Source organism: Leopardus geoffroyi, chromosome A3 (assembly GCF_018350155.1).
Source record: "Leopardus geoffroyi isolate Oge1 chromosome A3, O.geoffroyi_Oge1_pat1.0, whole genome shotgun sequence".
NCBI lineage: Eukaryota > Metazoa > Chordata > Mammalia > Carnivora > Felidae > Leopardus > Leopardus geoffroyi.
This window is the reverse complement of record NC_059336.1, coordinates 30,920,314-30,948,244: the sequence shown is the minus strand read 5'-3', so window position 1 is coordinate 30,948,244 and position 27,931 is coordinate 30,920,314. Positions and strand designations below refer to the sequence as shown.

The 27,931-nt window shown below is 45.0% G+C and overlaps 1 long non-coding RNA gene across 2 annotated transcripts in view; it reads right to left on the bottom strand.

The window, feature by feature from the left end:
• Positions 1-20,793: 20,793 nt before the first annotated feature.
• The window catches only part of LOC123580463, an 80,127-nt gene continuing 72,989 nt past the window's right edge, over positions 20,794-27,931 (bottom strand). For both annotated transcript variants that reach the window (XR_006703314.1, XR_006703312.1), the window contains one exon: positions 20,794-21,481. This is a non-coding gene — a long non-coding RNA (uncharacterized LOC123580463). The remainder of the gene's footprint in view (positions 21,482-27,931) is intronic.

Genomic DNA, 27,931 nt, shown 5'->3' with positions numbered 1-27,931 from the left:
AAGTTACCATTTTTAAATGCCAGTACCGTGCTGGGTATTAATTGAGGCCCTCTGGACAATGGATACACCTGGATGCTGGTGGGTGAGGCAAGGAAGGCTGTCCTCAGAGTCCTGCTCTCAGGCCCTACCCTGCTGGAATAGAGCAGGTCCAAGGAGCTTGGCACCAGGAGGCCATGGGGAATGTATTTCCAACCTCCAGGATGGTCTTATGTTAAAACCATTAGGTACACAAGACTCTGATGTGTTCCCAGCACACTCTCAAAACACTCAGGGAAACCTAAGTATAAGTCAGTGGCTTTCCTCTTCCCAGAAGATGCAACAAACTTCTAAAAACTAATTTTCTTACTATTAAAAAAGTAGACTAACATGGAACACAGAATCATAGACTCCAGTGTCCTTGGGGTCTAGACAGATGCTAGAACAATGTGGCAGAGTCAGGCGTAAGACAGCGGATCAGTCCTTAGGTGTGACTGACAAACTCAGGTCAGTTGTCACCGATGACCGGTACCTGGAGACTGGAACATCTTGAACCTAAAATAGCCTGCGTTAACATCATGGCGGCCATCCACCCCAGTTTCTGCAATACCTGCCGCTTGCATTGTGTCTGAACATCCTCTTCAAAAGCTTTTCCTTGAGGAGAGAAAAGGGGAAGCAAAGGGTGGAAGCAGACGATGTGCTGAAAGGGGTAAGAACGGTGCGTTTTCAGAGATCGAATGGCAGCCGACAGTTTTGCTCTAATGGAAGGATTTTGGGCACAGGTAGCAAATGCAGTGGGGAGTAGATGACTTCTTCATGGAGTTGGGGCGGGGGGTGCATATTTAGCTGCTCCCTAAATTCTCTGAATAACCACCGGTTACCCACTCTGCTTAAGCTAGCTCCAAAGATTGGTTGGGAGGAAAGGGGTTTTACAGTGCTTCTCAAACATAAGCTTGCACAAAAATCACCGGGAGGGCTTGTGAAAACACAGAGTGCTGGTCTTTACCTGTGAGTCAGCAGGACTGGGGTGGGATCCAGGATCTGGGATTCTACCGGGTTCACGGAGGATGCTGATCCATGGGCCACACTCTGAGGAGCCCTAGGACAGGGGCCTTGGGACATTGTCTACAACTAAATAACTAGGGGCCATCTCTTTTGTGGACTCACCATGCTCTCTCTCTGTGTCCTCCTTCTTCTGCCCTCCCGTGGCTAGAATCTCATGTATTTGATTCCAGACGGTTGGAGAAGAGAGAGGAAGGGAGGGTGGAAGGAGGGGAGGGTGGAAGGGGGGGAGGAGGGGAGGGAGGAGACACCACCACGCTCCATTCTGGAATGTTGCAACACATTAGCAGCTTTCACTTCAGGGAAGAGGTGGCCCAGCTGAGGCCTCTCTACCAAACAAGAGAGGTCAGGGGTCATTTCTTTATGGGAAGCGTGTTACTACCAGTGGCTTCTTCCAGAAAGATTAGCTTCTTCATATTCAAAAATATTTTAAGCCCTCTTTTTAAAAAAATCAAAACTGTTGGCAAGCCAGAGAAGAGGCAGGATGTTGTCTTGTTTTTAAGAAGTCACCACGTTTTCATACTGACTAGAGAGCTGGGAAAGAGGAAGCATCCTTCTAGGAAAGTCCTGCAAACAGCAAAATAACAAATTGAGTGAGGAGTGTAGTGTTCCAGGCCTGGGCTGTGGGGAGACCCAGTTCCTGCCCCAGAGAGTGGGGACGACTGCCAGGAGAAGGAGAGAAGAAGGAGAGAGAACGACTGCCAGATGAAGAGTGGGAGACCACAACAGGCACAGGACCTGAGTCGGCCTTAAGGAGGTGCAGTGGGGTTGGGATGTGTTGTCCAGAGCCAACTTCAGGACCAAGGTACCTGCTCCTGCGGCTGCCAAGAGTGTTGACTGATGATAACTCACACCTGAGCCCCCCTCCTAGAATTTGGACTCGGGTCCAAGGGGCTATCTCCCCAAAGGTGACATCCCTCCTCAGGGGCAGCCATTTCTGAGGGCTGACCAATGCAAGGCTTCAAAGACTGGATTCCTGTGGTGGTTCATTTTATGTGTCAACTTGGCTGGGCCATGATGCCCAGATATTGGGCCAAACATTATTCTGAATGTTTCTACAAAGGTGTTTTTTTAATTTTTTTCTTCTTTTTTGGATAAGATTAATATTTAAATTGGTGGATTCCAAGTCTGAGTAAAGCAGGTTGCCCTCCATATTGTGGGTGGGCCTCGTCTAATCAGTTGAAAGACTTAGTAGAATAATGACTGACTTTTACCAAGCCAGAAGGAATACTGCCAGCAGACTACCTTTGGACTCAAACTGCAACAGTCCCCTGAGTCTCCAGCCTGCTGGCCTATCAGATTTGGGGCTTGCAGTTTCCATAATAGGTCAATTCCTTAAATATCAATCTCCTTTTTTAGAATACATATTCTTTTTATCCCCAGCCTGAGGGGCATCTTCCACGTCCTATTCTGGGATTCTGGAGTTAGAATGATACCAAAGGCCACACCCCTAGTAGGAGGCACTTCATGCTAAAAGTGTGAAGGAAAAAAGTTATGCTTAGGGCTTATCTTTCCTTTATCTTTGCTCATTACCTCCTGGTTCTACGTCCCCTTCATCCATTCACCCCAAATGTCCAGCTCTTTGATGAGGCACGTGACTCCCAGAAGGAAAAACGATCACAACCAATTTATACCATGGAATGCATATCCTTTCCAGAACTTTCCATAGCTTAACAAAAAATGATGCTTCATCCAAGGCAAGCTCTTTGAACAGATGAACTCAGATTCTGCGAGCAGCTGAAGTAGGCATTCAAGCCTTTCTCTTTTTGTGGCTTACATGTCTTTTCCCACCAAACTCATTTTCCCACAGGGCACCTGCTGGTTGGGAAGTTCTGATGTTTCTTCACAAAAACACCCATGGTCCTGTCTTTTTTCTAGTCTCTGTGCATGGTCATTTTTAAGGAATAGAACCCAGCAGAAAGCCACATCAAGGAAAAATGCAATCTATGAGTTCATGGAATGCAAAAGCCCAGGGGTGAGGTCGAATGTTTCTATCCGGGCTACAGCCAATTTCAAGGAGACTTGAATATCTGTCCCTTTTTCCCCATCACTCTCTCTGTTTGCCTTTGGGGTGGATTCCTTCCCCCCTGCTTCTTTCTTCCTGCTCCAAAGAAACCTCCAGGTGATCTGTCCACCTCCTCACAGTTCATCTCAGGGAACTGAGAGACCCTTTGTCTCTCACAACCCACATCAACCTCAGCAAGGATCTCTGATTGGCTGGGTTATATGAACAACGCTCTGATTGGCCAGCTTGAGTGCATGCTCCCACCCCTTGGCTGACCAAGCTTTCCTGGTATGGAGGAGGGACAGTTTCCCAAAGAGAGGACTCTGGAAACAGACACAACAAGAATATGTAAGCCTTTGTGACCAGAGAAACTGGCTTGTTTTGGATCAACGATGCATTATTATTTTCTTCCTAATTAGTGCTAGAGTGTAGGATATGGACACCTACACTGGCCTATCCTCCACGGTGGTTCTTTCTCTCCTGTTCTGGCGACAAGTCCGAGGCTGGCTGGGTAAGAGAGCTTAGGACTTTTTCTTCACAGGTCTCAATGTCTAGCTTTGGAGAAAAGAGCGGAAAGGTCCTACTTTGGCTTCAAATTTCATCCAGCTTCTCCACTCCGACTGATACCAGAGAGTTCTGAATCTGGTGGACCGTTGGGTATTTCACAGCCATTGATGAGGCTTTGGTTTTCGTTTGTATCATGACCCTCTGTCACCAGAACCCAGAATGGAGAGGGGGTGATTCTTGGGCCCACACTCCCGAATGTTTATTAGCTGTTATCACCTGTCTTTACTGCTTCCCTAAGAACAGGGACTTCTGACTTGGCTCCCACAATACCCCCAGCATCTAGCAGAGTGGGTGCTCAAGATGTATACATTAACTAATGAACACGTTTGGCCAGAAATGCATCCCTCAATTTTGTTTTTCTTCCTAATGGTGACACGTTGACAAACATTGGAAGCAAAGTGTGGAGCCCACTGGAAATAAAAGCCATACCTTGCGTCTGCCAGAAATTCTTTGCAAAGTTTCCCTTGCCAGAGAGCCCTGTGTGGGAGTTTTCTGCAAAGCAATAAATAATAACTTACACCCACCCTCCACAGGCACATTTTATTTTATTGGCTAAATATAAACAAGTAACTGCAGGCTTCTGCACAGACACCCACGCGGTGTCTCTCTACCTTCCCTAGATGGGGTTGTGCCCCTAGTCCTCCTGCCTCCTCCCTCCCCAGAAATAGCCCCCACGGGACCAACCTCCCAGACTCCTGGGGTCAAAGGACCATTGGTTCTGTCAACGGCCAACATGCCGTCGCTTTATCTCAGTCTGCAGATAACATCATTCCTTCACACAGAGAAAGGCTATGTCTCAGAAGATCCCTCAGGGATGGCTTGAATTCCAAGTCCCCAGAAATGAGGCCGAGCAGAAAATTAGCATTTCCCATAGAGACAACACTGCTGTTCAATGAAGGGAAAACTCCCCCGGCTCTGGTGGCTGCTCTTCTCCTGTCACCTCCTGAAAAGCACCTCTTTTATCTCTGAATTTCAGCTTTCCAGATTTATTTTCAGAGAGGTTCCCCATTACCGCCCCTTCCTTCATGTGGAACAGCTCCTGTGTACCCTTAGGCTCGTGACCTTGGCGCAGGATCCTTGGAATTGGTGGAATGTGTGTGTCTCCCCCACCCGACTTTGAGAACATCGTGAACAGCAACCATGTCTTAATTTATCTTTAAATCCCCAGAGCCTAACACATGGCAGACCCTCCATAAACATGCTCTAAATGAATGGCGGGTGCCTACAAGTGTGCGTGCACAAATGAATGAATGCGCCCGTCTCCCGTGCTTTATATCCATCATCCTGTTGATTCTTCACAAGTCTACAAAGAGGAGTGTTTACCCCTGTCACATCCCCATTACATAGAAGGAAAGACTGAAATCAAAGACGTTAAACTACTTGTGTAAGTTCACCCAGCGAGTGGGGTACCTGGGTGGCTCAGTCAGTTAAGCGTTTTGACTTCGGCTCAGGCCATGATCTCATGGTCCGTGAGTTCGAGCCCCACGTCGGGCTCTGTGCTGACAGCTCGGAGGCTGGAGCCTGCTTCGGATTCTGTGTCTCCTTCTCTCTCTGTCCCTCCATCTCTCATGCTCTCTCTCTCTCAAAAATACATAAATATTAAATAAATAAATAAATAAATAAATAAATAAATAAAAGTTCACCCAGCAAGTAAATGGCAGAATCAGGATTTCAACTCTGAGGAATCTGACTTCTGAACCAATCCCTCTTCCCATCCCTCAAGAGATCTTCAAGCCAGTTGAAAGTTTCCCGGCCCCCAGTCCTACCCAGTGGCCAGTTACCTTCTCAGAGGATTGTTTCTCTACAGGCTCACCTGAACATCAGTCTTTCCAAGACTGGAAAGAAGAAGTGAGAAGTGAAGATGGGGAGAGGTAAGGTAAGGTAAGGTAAGGTAAGAAGCAGGACTAAGTCCTCTCACTTCCTGTAAGCATGCTTTAAAATACACATCTTGAGTAAAGCTGCAAGGAAAGTTCCTTACTGAACAACATGCAGCCACTGTTACCAGTTATTTAATCCTCCTCGGTGGTCAAGAGAGAGGCAAGTCTTCCAGAGAAATGAAAACACCCTGATGGAGGAATGTGGGAATGAAACGGATTCAAAACACTTTCTCTGATCCAAAAAAGCACATGCTGTAAGGAAAAAAAAAAAAAAAAATCATTGAATAAGAAGCAAAGATGTTTCCGTTTAAAAAAAATTTTTTTAATGTTTATTTTTGAGGCAGGGGGGGCATCGCGGGCAAGGCACAGAGACAGGGAGATACAGAATCTGAAGCAGGCTCCAGGCTCCAAGCTGTCAGCACAGAGCCCGATGCGGGGCTCGAACTCACAACCTGTGAGATCATGACTTCTGGCGAGATCATGACCTGAGCTGAAATCGGACGCTTAACCAACTGAGCCACCCAGGCGCCCCAAAGATGTTTCCATTTTAAAACCACTTAGCTTGTACCCGGCTCACTCCTTAGTCTACACCACTGCCACCTCCATTAAAAAAATTTTTTTTTTAGTTGACCTACAGGATGTTTTTTAAGTACATGTACTCCACTTGACAGATTAGCTAATCTTTTTAACAAACTATTAATCATTTGGGGGGCTCCTTTGCATTACTTGCAAACTGAAGTCTCAAGAGCATGAGCCAAAATTTTGAAGAATGACAAGAACTAAGGCAGACAAAACAGGTTCCTAACACTCCACTTCCACTTGTCCCTCCCACACCCATAGCAGACCTCTCTAACTGATCACAGCATTGAACTTGCATGAGGGCCCAGAACCATTCTTAAACACATTCCAGTAGGTGGGCTCTAATAATCTGCTAGAATATCATACCAGACAATCATCCCACCATTCTCGGCAGTGAAACACACGTTGACTTAGGAACTAGGGTGCCTGTGCTCAAGCTGTAACTTTCATCTAATGGTTATAGGACTGGAAACAAGTAATTGACCCTTTCTGGCATTGTTTTCCTACATAACCTAGAGTTCATAGTAGCTGAACCAAAACTGGTCCAGGGAAATAGATGGCCCCAAACCGCAAGTATGACAGAAAGCATATATACAATGAGTCTATCACAACCTGGACAACGATACTGAGGTCACTTGATAAAAAAAATATTGACTAGAAGGTTGATGGCATGAAATCTATGAGGGAAAAGAAGATTGTAAACAACATCAGCCAAAAACACAGGCAGAGAATAAACTCCAGGAAAGCTAAGGCTTTAGAGAGCTCCAAGCCAAAAATTCATAGACGCAAGGAATGAGTGAGGGTTCTCAAGTATTTGCCAGTGTGATCATTTGGGGCAGAGGGTGTTTTAGCTTCCTGGGGCCTCCCATACGTACCACAAGTTGGATGACTTAAGCAACAGAAATGTTTTTGCCTCATGGATCCGGAGGCCAGAAGCCCAAGACCAAGGTCTCAGCAAGGTTGGTTCCTTCTGACATCCGTGAGGTAGAATCGGTTCCACGCCTCTGCCCCAGCCTCGGTGGTTGGCCGGTGATCTTTGAGGGCCGTTGACTTGTAGAAACATCACCTTGACCTCTGCCTTCATCCTCACGTGGTGTTCTCCCTGCGTGCATGCGTGCGACTAATTTTCCCCTTTTTGTAAGGACACTTGTCCTATTGGATTAGGGCCCACCCTAATGACCTCATCTTAACTAATTGCATCTGCAATGACCCTGTTTCCAAGTAAGGTCACATTGTGAGGTAATGGAGGTTTGAGCTTCAGCATATTAATTCTGGACGGACACGGTTCAACCCGTAACAGGGAACTGTCTTCAGAGCCACTCAGTAGCTGGGTCCTCCTTTTCCCCTTAAGTAGCAACAGCTGGGCACCTATCCCTGCACCAAAGCAGGAGATGATGCAGGACAGCCAGAGGAAGCACAGAGCCACACGTGGTTACCGAGCCCTCAGAGAGACGGGGAAGCCCCCCTCCCATGAAATAATCTCTTGGTAGAACCCACCCAGGAGTGAGTCCTATATTCTCTTTTACACAACCGTCAGTGGAAGCCTATTAATCCCAGGAATCGTTTTAGAAAATCAAAACCAGCCATTTAATTATAACAGTGATAGTGGATCGAGACGGGCAGGGTTTATCCCAGGCATGCAATGACGTTTCAACAATTGAAAACGTACTAATATAATTACATGACATTCTAAGGATGGGAGACAGAGTCTACAAATACCTCAATAGATGCATGTGATCAATCGCATTCCTCGTCCCAGTTTCTATCCTTTTCCGTATCCACACTTTCTGCCATGTGACCTTGAGTTGCTTCCTCCAGAGGCCAGGTGTATCTCCCCCACGTCACTGTTGTCGGGCTTCGCCATGTGACTCGGTTTCACCACTGAGAATGGGTGGAGGCGAGAGTGTCCCAAGCCTAGCCGTCTTGTGGTATCATTTGTTTCTGCTTGTCCCCTCTTATACTTCTGCCATCACCATAGAAGCCACCATTTGCTGGCTAGGTCACTGGTCCCAGAAGGATAAGAGACATTTGAAACAGTCTGGATTCAGCCCGAAGCTTAGAGCCAAGCGAGACTAGCCAAATCCTAGTCAGCCCACAAATGTATAAGCGAGAAACGTAATTATGGTACTAATCCACCGAGTATGGGTGATTGTTGCACAATGCTATTGTGCCAATAGCGGACTGATATGACGCAGCAAAGGCCTTTCGTAAAATTCAACACTGGCCTCTGATCTAAAATACACCCCCACACATACTCACACAACTACCTGCCGACAGTAGTCAGCTAATAGGACAAAAAAGCTTCCTTAATCTAAGAAAATTTAAAAAGATTTTTTTTTTTTTTTTTTGCAAGAAACTTCAAACAAGCTGAATGGTAAAACACTAGAAATAGTCACATAAAAGTCAGAAACAAGACAGAGATGCTTCCCTTCAGGGATATTTTGCAATAACGCGTCCTAGACAAAGAATGAAACAAGAGAAAAAGAAGAGGTATAAATATTGGAAGAAAAGTGAGAAAAATGTCTTTGTTTACAAAAATACAGCTGCTCATCTAACGAATATAAATTCACCAAAAACCTTTTAGAACTAACACCAGAGTTTCAGTAAATGACCAGACACAAGATCAAGAGATGAAATTCAAAAGTGTTCTTCTACATGAACAAAAACCAAATAGAAAATAAGAAAGAATAATGGTAAAATATATATATTATATATAGTTATAGTATATATTTATTATATATATGTATTTATTAGATATATAAATATATAATAACTATATGTAATATATAATAAATATAATATATAATATATAACATAAACATATAATATATAATAAATAATAAATATAATAAATATATAATATATAAATATATAAGATACATATCCCATTTAATTTATAATTAAATATATTTATAAATTAAAATATAATAAATATATAATATATATATATCTAAAATATATATATATCTCCCATGTATGATAGTAACCAAAAAGAAAAATAAAAGCAGTGATTACTTTTTTTCACAGGGCTCATAGATTCGTAAAGACTCCAGTATCGATGGCAATATCTTCCCAGACTGATTGCTACATTCAGTTCACTCCCAGCCATGGCCCCAGTATTATATTCCCTTTTGAGAGCACCTGACAGTCCGATTCCAAAACCCATGCCAAAGAACATGTGTGCAAAATGCCAAAATAGTGACTATACTGGGGACAGGGGGAACAGGGTCATATATATCCCAAAACGTATTTAAGAAAATTTTTTAAATTATTTTTTTAAATGTTTATTTATTTTTGAGAGACAGAAAGAGTGTGAGCAGCAGAGGGGCAGAGAGAGAAGGAGACGCAGAATCTGAAGCAGGCTCGAGGCTCTGAGCTGTCAGCACAGAGCTGGACGCCAGGCTCGAACCCAGGAACCGTGAGATCATGACCTGAGCTGAAGTCAGATGCTTAACCGACTCAGCCACCCAGGAGCCCCAAAAGCTCTTATTAAAAAACAAAGATGGATTCTTTTCCAATCCAACTACAATTTTATTTACACTCAATGTATATATAAGGCACAGAAAGATTAGAAGGAAAGGATAGATACAAGGCAAACAGTGACTAAAGAAAGCTTTATTAATACCAAACGCAACCTAGTTCAATGCAGACAGTGGAAATAGGCTTAGTGTGTAATTAATGCAAGAAGAGAAAAATATTCCAAATTTGTATGCCTTGACACCAAAGCTTCAATACACCAAAGCTTGTGGTGTATTTTTATGCCATTAACCACAAGAGCAACTTCAATAACACAACTGGGTGTGACTTTTCCTCCTTAACACCCCCCACCCCCACCTGCCTGCCTCCCCAAGTCCCACTTCCCTAGGAACATCTCCAAAATAAGCCAGCTACACCCCCAGCGTATTCAGGCTCTGCTTCAGGGAAGCCAGGCAGGCAGAACCCACATGGGTGAGTGCTTTAGGAAATGTTCCTGAGGAGGTAGGACACAGCCCCGGAAGTTTGGACGGGGTCTGGGAAGAGGAATGAAGGCGTCAGAGCATGTACCCGAGCCTGGGAACAGGTCTCAGGCAGCTAGCCGGGGAAGCAGTCAGAGTTGGAGGACGTTTGGCGGAATGGCGGCAGGGAGGGGGTCCCAGAAAAGGACAAGGGCCACAAGGACCGCCCTTGGCATTCTCCTCCTGTCAACTCTGGTCTCCCAGAGGCCCTGGCAGAAATTCAACCTCGCTCTCTTTCTGGCTCCCACCCCACCTCGCATTCCAGCCAAAGCTCAGTCTGGTGCAGAAATGCAACCCTTGTTTTCGGGCACAGGTATCACAGAACCAGAGGCCTCTTCTAGAAACCCAACTTTGTGTTTCAATTTGTTGACAAAGATAACTGGCTTCCCTGAGCAGCCAACACAAACTAGCAGCAAAGTCCCTGCGGGCGGAAAACCCAGCCCCCACTCTCTGCCTTTCTGGAGCAGCTTTTCTGTGAGCAAGTTCTTGGGCCCAGGGGCGTGGGTTCCAGCCCCAGCTGGGGATGGCCTCCTGGCTTGGTGACCCCGGGATAGTCACTGAACCTCTCTCGGCCACAATTCCCCAGCTGTGCAGTGGGAATAAGAGCACCCCGTCCCCTCCCCCTCCCTCAGGGGTTTTCTTGTGTGAGATGCTGGGGCTTGAAGTGAAAGCAAAAGGCTCCGTTGGGAACCTCAATTTATCTACTGAGGTTCCTTTTTCCGTTCATAAAACATTGAAAGATGCCTACTTGATGTTCGATTGTATGCTAGGCATTGTGGGAAATTCCAAATGCGAAGGCCCCTCAACCAAGAGCCTGTGGATTTGCCTCTTTTCACCGGAACAATTAGCTACATTCTTACCCCCACCCCCATCCTACCAGCTCTTCCTGGAGCTCTAACGTGCAACCTTTGTTAGGCAGGTGGGGCGGGGTTACTCAAGGGGAGGAGGTGTGGTCAAGGTGAAGGCCACGGAACAAGATGGAGTCGGCCAGCGTAGGCCCGCCCTTTCAGACCTACCTTCTTCCGGTCAGGCTCTCAGCTGTACTGGCTCTTACATCTCACCCCCCGGTGTCCTCATGCTTTTCTCATCCTGAAGAAAAGTCTGTCTTTAAATTTGCTTTGTCACATCTGCGCCCAGCGTTGTCGACCAAGCTGTGCTCTGGGCTCTCAACTCGGTCCAGACCAGGAGACTGCAAGCTTTTTCCGCAAAGGGTCAGACAGTAAATATTTTGGGCTTTGCAGGCCTTGTGGTCTCTGTCACAACTACTCAACTCCCGCATTGTAGTGCACGGGCAGCCATAGACAACACGTCAACATGTGGCCGTGTCTGTGTTCCAATAAAACTTTGTTTATGAAGACAGGCTGGATTTGGCCCACAGGCTGTAGTTTGCAGGCTCCTGATCCTGGCAGTGCTTCTTAAATGTTAATGTTCAAGAATCACCTGGGAATCTTGTTAAAATGCAGTCTCTGGGGGCGCCTGGGTGGCGCAGTCGGTTAAGCGTCCGACTTCAGCCAGGTCACCATCTCGCGGTCCGGGAGTTCGAGCCCCGCGTCAGGCTCTGGGCTGATGGCTCAGAGCCTGGAGCCTGTTTCCGATTCTGTGTCTCCCTCTCTCTCTGCCCCTCCCCCGTTCATGCTCTGTCTCTCTCTGTCCCAAAAATAAATAAACGTTGAAAAAAAAAATTAAAAAAAAAATAAAATAAAATGCAGTCTCTGATTCAGGAGGTCTGGAGTAGGGCTCAAAAGTCCGCATTTCCTTTTTTTTTTTTTTTTTTTTTTTTTTTAATATTTATTTTTGAGAGAGAGAGAGCACGAGCAGGGAAGGAGCAGAGAGAGAGGGAGACATAGAATCTGAAGCCGGCTCCAGGCTCCGAGTTGTCAGCACAGAGCCTGACGCGGGGCTCGAACTCACCAGCCGTGAGATCATGACCTGAGCCGAAGTCTGACGCTCAGCCACGTGAGCCGCCCAGACGCCCCTCAATAGTCTGCAGTTCTAACAAGCTCCCAGGTGATGCTGATGAAGCCGGTCCCGGGAGCCAGGCTCTAGATGGCTTGTGTGACAGGTAGTGCCTGCTCAAGTGCCACTCCAAGCCCCTTCTCCCTTACTGCCTTCCAAGAGAGAGGCCGGAAAAGCCACATAAGCACTTTCTCATCCTTCCCTCGCAGCCAGGGTGTCCACATGGGCCCGTTGTGGCCAACATGATGAAAGCAAAATGCTGGAGGTCTTTCAAGAGTCCATGAGTTGCCCCCTTCTCCCCGCCCCGAGTTCTCAACGATGTGAGAATTAAGACAACGGAGTGGCATTGGAAGGCTTGAATTATCGCCCTTATTACTTATAAAGGCTGTTACTGTGGAAAGCGCGGTTTATTGCAAAATGGGCCTGTCAACTGAATTGCGGAAAGAGGCAGACTGACGGGTCCCACGTGGATGGGACAGACCCTATCTGGGTGGAGAGATGGGGGGTAAGACTTACGGCCCAGAGGAGCAGCAGTGAACTGGTACCTGCCGACAGGCTCCCTCCCTAGAGGAAAACTGGGGTTCACTCTTCCCAAATTTAGCAACACATTCCACCTCCCCTGGGATAGGGTAAATAAAGGGCAGCAGGAAGCTGGAAATGTGTCCCAAGGAATGGAACCATTTCAAGTGAGGCAAGCATATCACTCCCTCTCCAGCGGCCGCCACCTTTTTGTTCTGTTAAGACACTGGGCATGGGGCGCCTGGGTGGCTCAGTCGGTTAAGTGTCCAACTTAAGCGTCCGACATCAGCTCAGGTCATAATGTCGCGCGCGGTCCGTGAGTTCGAGCCCCGTGTCGGGCTCTGTGCTGACCGCTCAGAGCCTGGAGCCTGTTTCAGATTCTGTGTCTCCCTCTCTCTCTCTCTCTGACCCTCCCCTGTTCATGCTCTGTCTCTCTCTGTCTCAAAAATAAATAAACATTAAAAAAATTTTTTAATAAAAAAAATTTTTTAAATAAAAAAAATAAAAAAGACACTGGGCTTAACCACTAAACCTTCAGTCAGGAGCAGGTGTGTAGTCTAATAGGGAAGCCCCACATCCACCTTCACGAGACTGTAACAACCACTTTTCTCTTGGGACTATGACAACTACTTCTTTGCCGTGGCATTTTCCTGGGAACCCTGGTGCAGAATTTCTATTTTCCCCCATGGCAGTCTGAAATGTGTCTGAAGAGTACATGAATTAAACTCCAAGGTTATTCTGGACCCAGGGCCCCAAATTCATCCTCCGTTCTAATTTATGGCCCAAATTGTATCCAGGCATGTTGTCCACACCACTAATCAGAGTTCATGGATTCATTCATTTGACAAATAACGTAGTGAGCACCTGTTTTGTTCCAGGCTGTGTTCTAAGTGCTAAAGACGCAACCGTGAACAAAGATGAACAGCCTGCCCTGATGCAGTCGTATTCCAGCAAGGGGAATGGACAAGAAACAATCATCAATTATATCACACCTTTGACAGTGGAAAGCATCATAGGAAAAAGAAAAAGTAGAGTAGGGACGTGGGATCAGGAATGCAGTGAGGTAGGGGAATGTTGCAGTATAAAAGGTAGTCAGGGTGGGGGCGCCTGGGTGGCGCAGTCGGTTAAGCGTCCGACTTCAGCCAGGTCACGATCTCGCAGTCCGTGAGTTCGAGCCCCGCGTCGGGCTCTGGGCTGACGGCTCAGAGCCTGGAGCCTGTTTCCGATTCTGTGTCTCCCTCTCTCTCTGCCCCTCCCCCGTTCATGCTCTGTCTCTCTCTGTCCCAAAAATAAATAAATGTTGAAAAAAAAAAATTTAAAAGGTAGTCAGGGTGTATACTGGAATTGAAATAAAATAAAATATTTTTTAAAAGGTAGTCAGGCTAGGTCTCTTCCTTCAGGAAGATTACATCGAGCAAGCACTTGAAATGAGGAGTTAACAATGTAGATAATTAGAAAAATGCATCCTGTACGTCAGACTGTCGTTGCAAAGGCCCTGCGGTATAAGTAGGTTTGACCTGTTCAGCGAGGAGCCGATTGGCTGGAGTGGAGTGACCAGAAGAAGGGGGAAATCAGAGAGGTAATGCAGGGTCACATCCGAAGGGGTAGAAATGACCCCAAAGAGGAGGCGCTTGCAGGTGAGAGAAGATGATAGCTTGGACCCAGATGATTAGCAGTCGAGGAGGAGAGAAGAGGTTGAATCCTGGGTAAATTTTCAAGGTAAAACCAGTAGGATTTCTTGGCAGGCTGGGTGTGTGAAAGGAGAGTCAAGGACTCCATGGTCATCCTTGCACTGAGATTACATGAAAATGTTAAGATACGTGATGTTGGGGACACCAGGAATGGCAAAGTGAGGAGTGTGGCCCACACAAAAACAATTATTTAAGTGGCAAAAAAATATTTAAAAAAAAATATTTACAGGCTCTAGAATCATCTTAAGGGCATACAGCAAGTAGAGAAACACTCACTGAAGAAAATCTATGAAATCTCATTAAGGACAGCAGAGTCCATGGTATCTGAGCCACGACCTGCTCCCTCCTCCTCCTCCCACTCTGTGTTATGGAAACTCTACTCTGTTGAGTGTGGCCAAGAAGACAAGGACTCCCTTTTCCCTCAGTTCCCAGGCCGGGGCTACAATTTCGCTCTGAGAAGGGCAAGGCTCCAGTGTTTCTCCAACCCCGTGTTGCAGAACCACTATTCTGGGTGGGTGTGGATGAGGGAACCCGCATCCAGTCCCTATTTGTATGGTGGAAGCTCTACTCCAGCCGACCCTGCCCCAGCTCATTCACCAGGTGGAGGTTCCATGCTGATAGGGAAAAGGCAAGAAGACAAGAAGCTACCATCCCTCCTGAGGTCTCACAGAGCAAGAGTGTCACTCAACGTCCAGGAGAAAAGGGCCATTGTCCCCACTCCAGGTTCAGTGCAGATTCTTCCCAGGGGAAGAGACAGGCCAGAGGAGGAAGAGCTCCACAGTCCTGCCTGAGGGGATTGACTTTATTTGGAAGAGAATGGGGAGAATTCCATGTTTAAGGGTGTTGTTGAAAACCAGGAGATCTTGGTGAAGGGAAAGGGAGGGCGTGCTGGTAGCTCGTAATGCTGGTAACAGCCAGTGAAATGGTGAGTGACCAAAAGTTTAACAAAAAGAAACAGGGTAAAAGACAGCTAAGAAGAATGCTCCTGGGGTCCCAGTTGACCCTGGGGGTCAGGCAGGCTGTGCACATGTGGTGGTCTGTGTGCGGGAACAATCAAAGCGGGACGTGGGTCAGACCTGTAAGCATTCCCCAGGCCACACACAGAACAATCCTGTGCCTCCCAGGGCAAGAGTTTAAGCACAGCCCGTGACGAAACACTGGCTAAACACTGGCTTCCCAGGGGCTCCCTGGAAGCCAGGAGTGAAAAGAGAACCACACACATCCCTAGAAGTCTTGACAAATGCGTGCAAGCCAAGGCTCTACCCTTTCAGGAGTGATGCAGGAAGAAATTCCAAGCTAGCCCCTGGCTGAAAGTGGACCCAAACCATAAATTCCCTGGACTGTGGTAGTAACCTTGAAGCTACACACACACACACACACACACACACACACACACACACACAGTCTCGCTGGCTAAAGAAGCCTAAGCACAAACTTTGGCCAGTAAGTAGCTTCTGTGGAGTCAAGGATGACCCCCTAGGTACCCAGAAAAACAAAATCTGAGCAGGAATTCCCAAGTATAAGGGAATTAAATTATCCAAACAAAAGGAAGAGATTGTGGAAAAGAGCAAGATCCGACGGTGTACTGGCTCCATTTTATTTTCTTAATTGCCTTTGTTAACATTTTATACACATAACAAAATGTTATCATGTTAATGATTTTTAAGTGTACAATTCAGTGGCATTAAGTACATGTAGATTATTGGGCAACCGTCCATCTCTAAAATATTTACATCATTTCAGACATAAACTCTAAACCTACTAAATAATAACTCTCCATTCCTCCCTCTCCCCAGCCCCTGGCAAACACCATTCTACTTTCTGGCTCTATGGATTGGTTACTCTAGGTAAGGTGGAATCATAACAGTATTTGTCCTTTGGTCTGGCTTATTTCACCAAGCATGGTATTCTCAAGGTTCATCCATGTTGCGACAGATATCAGAATCGCATTCCATTTTACAGCTAAATAATATTCCGTTCCTTTAGCGAGGGTGGTATTTGCTATTTACTTATTGATTACACTTTATTAAGGTATAATGGACAAATAAAATTGTATATATTTAAGGGGTACAACATGACCATCTGAATTATGTGGACTCTACAAAATGATTACCATAATCAGGTTCATTAACACATCCATCACCAACTAAAACATAGTTATGCTTTGTTTTTGTTTCGTATACATATAGGTGAGAATCTTTAAGATCTCTCCTAGCAAATTTCAAGTACACAACACAGTATTATTAACCATAGTCGTCATGCTGTGCATTAGATCCCCAGAGCTTATTCATCTTAGAACTGAAGGATTGTTCCTTTTGACCAGCATCTCCCTATCTCCTCCACCTCCTACCCCCTCGTAACCACTGTTCTACTTTCTGTTTCTGAGTTCAATCTTTTTGTTGTTGTTGTTGTTGTTGTTGTTGTTGTTTGAGATTTCACATATAAGTAAGATTATACGGTATTTATCTTTCTTCGTCACAATGGGGAAAGAATAGTCCTTTTAACAAATAGTATTGAGATCATTGGATTCCACGCGCAAAAGAACGTATTACGTAAAAATTAACTTGACCTAAATGTAAGAGCAGAAATTGTAAAAATCTGAGAAGAAATCATAGTTGCAAACTTCATGACCTTGGGTTGGTGAGGATTTCTTAGGTATGACACCAAAAGCAGAAGCAATGACAGAAAAAAAATACATAAATTGGACATCACAATAAAAATTTTCATGCTGCAAATAAATATTTCACACACACACAGACATGCCCTAGATGAAAAGATAATCCATGGAATGGGAAACAATATTAGCAAATCATATATCTAAAAATCATATATCTAAAAAGAAACATACCAAGAATATATAAAGAACAGCTCAATACCAAACAGACAAACCAATTTAAAAATGGGTGGGGCACCTGGGTGACTGGCTCAGTCAGTTAAGTGCCTGACTTCAGCTCAGGTCACGATCTCACGGTCCATGAGTTGGAGCCCCACGTCGGGCTCTCTGCTGTTAGCACAAATCCTGCCTTGGATCCTCAATGTCCCTCTCTCTCTGCCCCTCCTCCACTAGCGCACATGCACTCTCTCTCTCTCAAAAACAAATATTTTTTAAAAAGAAAAGTAGGGGCGCCAGGGTGGCGCAGTCGGTTAAGCGTCCGACTTCAGCCAGCTCACGATCTCGCGGTCCGTGAGTTCGAGCCCCGCGTCAGGCTCTGGGCTGATGGCTCAGAGCCTGGAGCCTGTTTCCGATTCTGTGTCTCCCTCTCTCTCTGCCCCTCCCCCGTTCATGCTCTGTCTCTCTCTGTCCCAAAAAAAATAAATAAACGTTGAAAAAAAAATTTTAAAAAGAAAAGGAAAGATCTTCAACATCATTCGTTGTTAGGAAAATGCAAATCAAAACCACAACGAGAGAGCACTTCATACGCACTAGGACGGTTACAATCAAAAAGACGGGCAAAAACAAGTGTTGGCAAATATGTGGAGAATTTGGAACCCTTGTACGTCATTGGTGGGAATTTTAAATGGTTCGATCACTTTGGAACCAGTTTGTCCCTCACAGTAGTAAACACAGTGTTACCATATCCCCCAACAATCCCACTCCAGGCATAAAATCAGGAGAAATGAAAATACACATCTACACAAAAACTTGTACGTGAATGTTCACAGCAGCTTTATTCATAATAGTCAAAAAGTGGAAACAATCCAATGACTAATGAATTACAGACAAAATAAGGCATATCCAAACAATGGAATGTCATTCAGCAATAAAAAAGAATGAGGTATACGATATACACTACAAAATGGATGAACTTTGAAAATATGCTAAGTGAAAGAAGCCAGTCACAAAATACCACGTATTGTATGATTCTATTTATTTAAAATGTCCAGAATAGGAAAATCTATAGAGCCAGAAAGTAAATTAGCAGTTGCCTTGGGCTGAGAGGAGGGTGTGGGCTAACACGCATGGACTTTCTTTGAGAAGTGATCAATACTATTCACACTTAGGGCACCTGGCTGGTTTAGTCAGTTAAGCGTCCGACTTTGGCTCAGGTCATGACCTCATGGTTCATGAGTTCGAGCCCCGCGTCAGGCTCGGTGCTGACAGCTCGGGGCCTGGAGCCTGCTTCGGATTCTGTGTCTCCCTCTCTCTCTGTCCCTGCCCCGTTTGCACTCTGTCTCTCTTTCTCTCAAAAATAAATAAACATTAAATTTTTTTTTAAATAAACTTACATTGTGTTGATGGTTGCACAACCCTGTGAGTGTATTAAAATTCACTGAATTGTATACTTTAAATGGATGATATCTATAGTAGTACATGTATTATATCCCATTAAAGATGCCTTTAAATATCCATACAAAGATGTTCCAATAATTAAATGCATAGACATTGCAATAGTAAAATGCTAACAGGGGCACCTGGGTGGTTCAGTCGGTTAAGCATCTGACTTGGGCTCAGGTCACTCTCTCACGGTTCATGGGTTCGAGCCCACGTCGGGATCTTCACTGACAGTGTGGAGCCTGCTTGGGATTCTCTCTCTTTCCCTCTCTCTCTGCCCCTCCCCCATGCATGCTTTCTCTCTCTCAAAGATAAATAAATAAACTTAAAAACATAAAATAATTACATAAAGTGCTAACATATAGTGACGCTTGAAATTTGAAAATATTTCTTCAAATATTAATTATATCCAGCCCTGCCCCTTACCTGAATTCCAGCCCACGTTTCCCAGTGCCTGTAGCCCCCCACCTGGATTTCCTGTTGGCCCCTCATGCTCAGATCCGGTCCGCCTCTTAGGGGCCCCTCACCGATATAGCGTTGCCATTTCTGCAGGCTTCTAGACTGAAAAGCTCAGTACCCACTTTTGACTCCTACATCTCCCTCGTTCATAAGTCCAGGTGATTTCACTTCTGCCCAAGGTCACCCACTTGCTACCTCCCCTCCATGCTGGCGGCTGCTGCCATAGTTCAGTCCCTCAGTTTTGCTCCTGCATCAGGGATGATCTGTCACTCCTCCCACCATCCCGCACCAATCAATGCCAGGCTAACACTCCCAGGAAGAACACAGCCATATCACACCAAACCTCAGTGGCTCTCGGTGGCTCCCTGTGCTTACTGAATAAAGTCCAAATTCCTTCTTCTGGAAATTCAGGACTTTCTAGGTGCCTTTTCCCCCTATTTTCATCTGTCCCTGACGATTCCCTTCACAAATACTTTATATCAAAAGCCATCTGCCTTTCCCTTTGAGCGTCACTAAACCTCTCCTTTGCCTTTGCCATGCTGTTACATATCCCGTCTCCTTGTCCACGAACGTCCAGATGCCTGGTGAGGCTCCTCCAAGAAGCTCTTCCCAAGCTGGTGACAGCACCTCCTTCTTGTAAACGGTCCTCACATTCTATCATGTACCAGCGATGCTGCAGACAACCGTTCATCAGATATTGTAACCCTCTAAGTGCATCCCATCTTGTACTGCTATTTCTAAGCTCATTCATCTATCTCTTCTTTTCCTTCAGTATTACAACCAGTCTTTGCATGGGATTCTTCGGGGCCTAATCCGTGCTCAGAGCTTCCAGCACAGGGCCAGGCACTTAGTAGGTACTCCGTACACATTCATGAGCACAAAGCAGAGAGAAAAAAACAGAAATACTTCCTGGCTTTGCAGAACTTACGTTCTCACGTGGAAGCCAAACATGAATTATTTTGACGCAAGACAGGAGGAGGGAAGTATACGATAAATGTGTCCCTCAGTGTTATCGAGCACAAAGGTGACGTTTAACACAACTGAGAGGAACAAGAAGGGGTTACTGACTGGGGTGGGATCCTAAGGGATGGATTTAAGATGAAGAGCATTGCAGATTAAGGGAATAGAATCAACACGTACCCAAGTAGAAAAGTGTCAAACACATTTGCAAGAGGTGAACTGTGAGATACGACTGATGAGTAGGGTGTATGCTCGGTTGGAAGGGGAAAGGGTTCTGTAGCCGGAGACGAGCCTTGAAAATTGTGTTGGAGACAGATCACGGAGAGTGTAGGACTCCAGGGTACAGAATTTGGACATTATTCCGCAGGCAGTGAGCAGCCCTAAAGATATTCAGTTGAGCAATGATACAGCCCAGGGGTTAAAGGAGACTGAAACGCCTTCCTATAAAGCAAACTGTGTCTCGATGAATAATCAGCTGCTGATTTACCTGATTTGTAAATCTGGCTGTTCAGATTTGAAAAATGCCCCCTGCAAAATGGGGGCAGATGGTGATTAATTTTTAAAGGGACAGCAAAGAGTATAGCTCCCTTCTTTAAAAAAAAAAAAAAAAAAAATTGTTACAACCTCTATTTTCCTCAAGTATGCATAAGTTAACCAAAGACTCCAGGGTAAGTTTCTGTTTGGGTAATGTTTATTTTGGTACCTTGAAAGCTTGGCAGTTGTTTAGAAATTCAATTACCACTCGCCTTTAAACAAAACCACCCTTGGGAATGGTGGGTTTGAGCTGATCTCAATATATTAACTTGACATTATGAGGCGGTTACGCTGCAGGTTCAGAGGGTTGATTAAATCTTAAAATGAGCACAGAACAGGCGCCGAAAGCACACACTTTGTTTAATTGGCTCTTTCAACAGACGAGACAAAGGGGGAAAGAAACAGCAACATCAATGGAGGCTATTTTTATTATTGTTTAAAAGGAGGCCTCCTCTGTGTCAGATGGGAAACCTAGCATCAACTCTCGCGGCTTTTCTTCAAGACCGCGGATACAAGAAAAGTGCAAATTGACAGGGCTAGAAGGAAACTGAGGCACCGAGCCACATGTAAGCCAGCTGAGAGGAAGAAAGGAATGTTAAATACTGACACAGTCGATCAAAACTTTAATGTGCTCTAGCAATTAATCATTGTATATGCATATACACATATACATCTTTTTGCACTTGATTCTTAGCCAAAAGGCCAAGAAGCGATACGTATGCATTTGTTTAACCGAATCCAACAGTTTTAACCCACGGCAGAGATATTTAGATATTTATTGTTCACTGATAATAATCAAATGGTTCTTCCTCATTTCCCAGCCTCCCTGTTGGTTGGATGGAGGCCAGGTGACTGGTTCTGGCAAAGGCGCTGAGAGCAGAAATGAGGTGATATACTAGTGAGCTGAAGCATTCGGGAGCCCGTGTCCTCCCTCCATGCCTTCTCTTCTCTTGTTACAGGGGTCCTGGAGGTCCTGGGTTCCCGGTGAGTCAGCTCAGTGATGGTAGAGTGTCTGTCAACCTGGATTCCTGAGCAAGAAATGAAGTTTAGTTATGTCAAGCCACTGAGATATTAGGGTTTCTTTGTACCACAGCACAGCCTTGCCTATTCTGACTAGCCCATCCCCAGTAGCTATCCTTTCTGTTATCGTGCTGGATCCCCTAATTTCTGGCTGGACACGTGGCTACCCAAGATGAAGACTATATTTTTCAACATCCCTAAGTGGCCGAGAGAAGCAAGACGTTTAAAATCCAGCCAATGGAACGTAAATGGCAGTATGGTCTCTTCCTTAAGAAGCAGCAATAATATCCCTTTTCCTCTTCTTCTTTGGCCTACTCTTTATCGTGCTGCCCGGAGTGTAAATGCTGCCATCTTGGACAAGAGGTCAAGGCCACAAGAGGCGCAGCAACAGTAGAAGAAGCCAGAGTCCCCGAGAGCATGGAGCACCACACCGATTGCGGACAGCTTCACCATATTTTTATGTGAATGAGAAATAAATGTATACTTTCTTCACGCCATTGTTGTTTCCAGAATCTTCCATATATTTAGATGTTTGGCTATGTCACCAAATTATCTGTCTTTCTCACTTCTTCTACAGATGTCGTGGAAATAAGTGGCCAGAAGAGAAGGCCAGAGGGGTGCCTGAGTGGCTCAGTCGGTTGAGCGTCCGACTTCGACTCAGGTCATGATCTCACAGCTCGTGAGTTCCAGCCCCGCGTCGGGCTCTGTGCCGACAGCTCGGAGCCTGGAGCCTGCGTCGGATTCTGTGTCTCCTTCTCTCTCTGCCCCTAACCCACTCGCATTCTGTCTCTGTCTCTCTTAAAAATAAATAAACGTTAAAAAAAATTTTGTTTAAAAATTAAAAAAAAAAGAAGAGAAGGCCAGAATCAGCACTAGGGCTGCCCAGTAGAGTGGATATTTTAGATCACTCAGGTTACCTAGGACAGCTTTACAACTCTTCAAGAAAAAAAGATCCTGGAAGAAGTAGAGGACATGTGATGACGTAGGTACGGTTAGTAACAGAGTCTCTGATCACCTCACCTCGGAGGTAGAGGCCATAACTGTTCATAACAACTTAAGACTCCATTTCTTTTCTTTTTCTTGACTCTGAGGTAAACTCCTGGCAAGAAAAAAGCCACTTCCTGTCTCTGACTTGACTTTCTTTTTTTTTTTTTATTTTTAGGTTTCCCACTTGAGAGAGAGATTTCTCTCCCCATTCTGAGCAAAACCCATTGCTACTTATTTGCTGAGCGTTCGCCCAGTTCTTATTTTTTCCCTTCATGATATGGTCCCTTCCACCTCCTGAAGTCTCCGTGGGTGTGAACTTCCCTTATTCTTCCTGTCCATTTCACTCCCATAATTTATGGTTTGCTACTGAGAGCCCTGTTCTGCTATGGAACAGAATAATTCCCATACCCAATAAGTGTCACTAGAAGGAAAGCTCCACCGAGGCAGGGATTTTTATCCGTGTGTCTCTAGTGCCTTGAAAAGTACCTTGCATATGACAGGAATTCTATAAATATTTGCTGAATTTAACATCGAACAGTCTTCTCCGCTTCCCTCACTACCACTCCACTATTTCCTTCTGTGTTATATCAGCTTATGTGTATTCAATGCACAGAAATATCCTGAGTGACCAACGGCCAGAGTCCAAAAATATATAAATATCGAACTTAAAATACACGAATAGGCATCTTTTTTTAGCATAAACTTTGTATAATAGAATTTTAAGCAATGGATAAATTAAAGCGTGGGTTTATTGTAAGCCATACTGCGTTGAGAATACATCTCTGGGTGTACGAGCTCTACCTAGAATCGTGCTGTGATAAAAACCATCTTCCAAATTCAGTGGCATACAGCAAAAAACACTGAATTCTCATGCTCCCACGGCTGCAAGGTGGCTAATTTAAGGCTGGCTCGGCCGGGCTTGGTTCCAAGTTCCAGGCCAGGTCCAGATAGGCCCTACGCCTCTCCATATTTTCCACGCGAGGTGGTTATCCAGGGAATGCTCTTCCCACGACAAAAGGCACTGAGCACAAAAGGTAACTCCAACTGTGCAGGCACTCTGCTCGTGACCTATCTGCTAACATCCCATTGGCCAAAACAAGTCACATGATCATACTCAGCGTCAAGGGGTCAGAGAGTAACTCTGACCACTATGAAGCACTAGCAAAGGCATGAAGGCATACAGAAAGTGGAGAATTGAGATCAGTGATTCTCTCTGTCCCACCAGGTTTGAAAAATCTCCAACGTGAAATCGGGCTATTTTCTGATAGAAATGCATCTCTATTAAACACTGCGAACTGACACTAGAAAGGAAAGTGGAGCATGAAATCCCCAGAACTTAACTCAGGGGTCCCTAATTCTGGAAAACAGTCTTCTGTTTCTTTCTTTCTTTCTTTCTTTCTTTCTTTCTTTCTTTCTTTCTTTCCTTCTTTCTTCCTTCCTTTCTTTCTTTCTTTCTTTCTTTCTTTCTTTCTTTCCTTATTTCTTTAATGTTTATTTGTTTTTGAGAGAGAGAGCGCGACGCGTGGGGAGTGGGGGGAGCAGGGAGAGAAAGGGAGGTGCAGAATCTGAAACAGGCTCCAGGCTCTGAGCTGTCAGCACAGAGCCCGACCTGGGGCTTGAATCCAGGGAATGGGGATATCATGACCTGAATCTAAGTCAGATGCTTAACCAACTGAGCCACGCAGGTGCCCCAACATTCTTCTGTTTCCGAACAAACCACACATGCTGGGGAAAGGTGGTGAAGGTGTATTCTGGATTCACACCTTCTCCCGAGCTTATCGTGTTCCATCCTTGTCTAAAGCTTTTGACTCTTCCCCGGGGGAAACCCTCGCCGGAGAAGTGAAATCAAGAAATTTTATTTATTACTTTTAACCTCATTGGGATGATGGTTCCTTATCTGATTAAAAAGAAAGTACCTTGAATGCCAGAGAGGATTACAGAGTTATGGAGGGTAGGCAGTATCAGAGACCGACCAGATTCCCATCAACAGTATGGGTCCTTTGACATCTGACACATCAATGGCTTCCCAGCCTTGTGGACTGTTGCCTCCCTACTGTGGTCCCTCTAGGGACCCTTGACCTGGGGTCCTCAGGCTGGACAGAATTTGGGGGACTCCTGAACTGGGGTGGAAAAAAAGTTAACTAATGTGTAGCTAAACTAATGTTTAATTAATATAATAGCATTTAGCACTTCCCTCAATTATGAATGTAGGTAACAACCCATAATAGTGTCAGCAATGCCTGTGCCTTTATCACCAAATCACACATTGTTTTCTTATCACATGATGCTTGTACATATCTTTTGTAGATATCTTTAGAGATGTGTGTGTTGAGCACGACTTAAAAACGCAATAATTATTAAATCCATTGCTGGATATGGTTCTGTAATGTGTTCTACTACATTAGAAACGTTTTGCTAATATTTTGAGAAGTGTATTTGTGATCTAAGTATTTTGTGTCATGAATGTAAAGACATTATACTGAAATAAGTCCATTGGCTTCACCAGTCTGCCATTGAACAAGTAAGATTAAGAACTTCTCCCACAGGTGAGGTCGCTAGACCCTCAGGAGATGCATTGTGGGTTCACCACGTGCTTGTATGCAACAGCAGTGCTGTGCCCCAAAATATCTTGGACATATGGTTTCAGTTCATTCCCTTTTATCCATATTTCAAACCCTTTCCTTTTTCATCGCTGTGACTGTCCTCTGCAGAAACTATCCCAACCCCACTCCAGTTTCTTCTTATGGTTTCTAGAAAATCTGTAAAACTCTCTTTTTTTAATCATTCTTTTATCATATCTTAGTCTCCAACTACAAGGAATGGTCAAGATGGGTTTAACTTAGCAATATCTCCATATTGAATGTTAAAAATGTCCTCCTGATCGTGTTACATCTCTTGAGCTGTCACCAGGGAAGAGAAGTTCACCTCACTCCCTTGTCTGCCAGTTTTTACCTTAGGAACTATCGCCTGATGCTGACACGAAGTCTTCTCTCCATTAAGGATGGTTCTGCCTTCTTCCCCAGATCCATTTTGAGACAGCTTCATACCCTCTCCACAGAGTCTTTTCTCTTTTGCACCAAGCAGCCACTGACTCTTCAAATATGGCAAAGGCCTGCTTGGTCTCCAGACCTCGTCTCACCCTTGTCCCCTCTGCATGCCACTGTGGGTGTATGGAGCCCAGACGGGAGAGTGACGAGTTACACATCTTCCGCGTGCCACCCAACTCAAGACTTTGCTCATTTCACTGTGGATACATCACGTCTGTCTGGGCGATCAAAGATGAGTTTGTTTTATTGATGCTTCATAGATGACCAGTAGGGATGATCCAGTCAACTAACCATTTATTGATTCACTTCACAGTCAGGATCTTGTACAGAATGACCCTATCAAGCCATATATATATATATATATATATATATATATATATATATATATATCCTGCTATGGACTGAATGTTTATGTATCCTCCTCCCCAAATTTCATATGTTAAAATCTTAACCCCAAGATAATGATATTAGAGATGCAGCCCTTGGGAGGTGGTCAGGTTCTAAAAGTGGAGTCCAAATGAATAGATTAGTGCCCTTATGAGAGGCCCCAGATTCTAGCCCTGTGTCAGGCTCTGTACTGATAGCTCGGAGCCTGGATCCTGCTTCAGATTCTATGTCTCCTTCTCTCTCTGCCCCTCCCCCACTTCTGTCTCTCTCTGTTTCTCAAATGTGAATGAATGTTAAAAAAATTTTTTTAAATAATAATAATAAGAGACCCAAGAAAGATCCCTCACTCCCTTCCACCATGTGAGGACACGATGGGATGTCGGCAGTCACAGCCCATAAGAGGGCCTTCACCAGAGCCCTACCGTGTTAGCACCCCAATCTTGGACTTCCAGCCTCCAGAACCATGAGAAGCAAATTTCTGTTGTTTATAAGCTTCCCAGGCTGTGGTATTTTGTTAGAGAAGTCTGAACAAACTAAGATACCACCTGTAATGGACATTATGATGTAACACCAGATTCCCCATCGGAACTCAGAACTCATTGGCCCATCTGCTGAGAGTGCTTCTGGCTGATTTCCCTGAGCTGTTATCTCTTCCTGGAAACTACCCTTGGCTGGAGATAGCTACCTCACCCAACAGGATAGTCACATCCGATGACTGGTCATTGGGGGATATAGAGGCTCAGAACTCTCCTTGTGACGTTAGACAACTGTGAAGGGCCATTTCAGCCTCAGAGCACTGCATAGGTCAGCTGAGGCCTTTGTTGAGACTGCACTGCAGCCCAGCTTCTCCCAGTACTTGATCCTGCTTCCTTCCCATTCACAGAGTTTGATCCCCAGAGCTCCAACAGCTCCACATGCTAAAACCTCATCTCAGAGTCCACTTCTGGGGGACCCAACCCGCAGCACTCCCTCACCCCATTCCAGGGCCCTAACCCCACCAGACCTTAAATATACCACTCAGATGTCCTGTTTATTGCCAGATCCGCAGTACCCTCTACAAGGCTTGGCACAGAGGAGGAATTTAATAAATGTTTAATAAATTGAATTTAATCTGCAAATTTGACCAGCCTGCCGGAAGTACCCTCCTCCAAGTCTTCTCTAGTAAGAATCTTGGCAGTCTGTAAGCTATTTGCCAGTGGGTCAAAATAAACAGCTTGCTAGTTAGCCGTCTAGAGGTGCTCTCTGAGAGCAGTTAAGGGTCCTGGCAGGTGTCTCAGGCCATACAGCCAAACACCAGAAGGCCAGTGCCAAGAGCCTACTTCCCTGGGGTCCCTGTCACCTCAGGTCCCAGGCCTCAGTGAGACCAGCTTATAATAGACAAGTGGGCACCCAGCCCAAAGCACTGCTCTTGTCCTGCACAGAGGGACTTCTCTCTGAGGCTGATGCTTAACCTTTAATCTTGTTTTGCTTTATCATTGTATCTTCTGGTTTTTAACCACATTATTTTTGAGCCATACGAATTTGTTATATTGCTGTAGGTTTCACAGGATCAAATATTGGGTATTTCATATACTCGACCTGAGTGTTATCCAGCTTAATTTTTGATTATAAACATTTATTCTTACTGTATCTAATTTGTCCTAAAACTTGCTTTTTTTGAATATTAATTTATACCTTTTTTTACATCTTACCACTTTGTTCTTTCATTCTTTTTATTTTAGCTTGATTTGTCATTTTGTTCATTAGCATGTCCTTTTAATTTTTTTTTTTTCAATGTTTATTCATTTTTGGGACAGAGAGAGACAGAGCATGAACGGGGGAGGGGCAGAGAGAGAGGGAGACACAGAATCGGAAACAGGCTCCAGGCTCTGAGCCATCAGCCCAGAGCCCGACGCGGGGCTCGAACTCCCGGACCGCGAGATCGTGACCTGGCTGAAGTCGGACGCTTAACCGACTGCGCCACCCAGGCGCCCCAGCATGTCCTTTTAAATTGGCTTCAGATTAACAAAGCCATTTTCTGTCCCCACCACAAAGAGC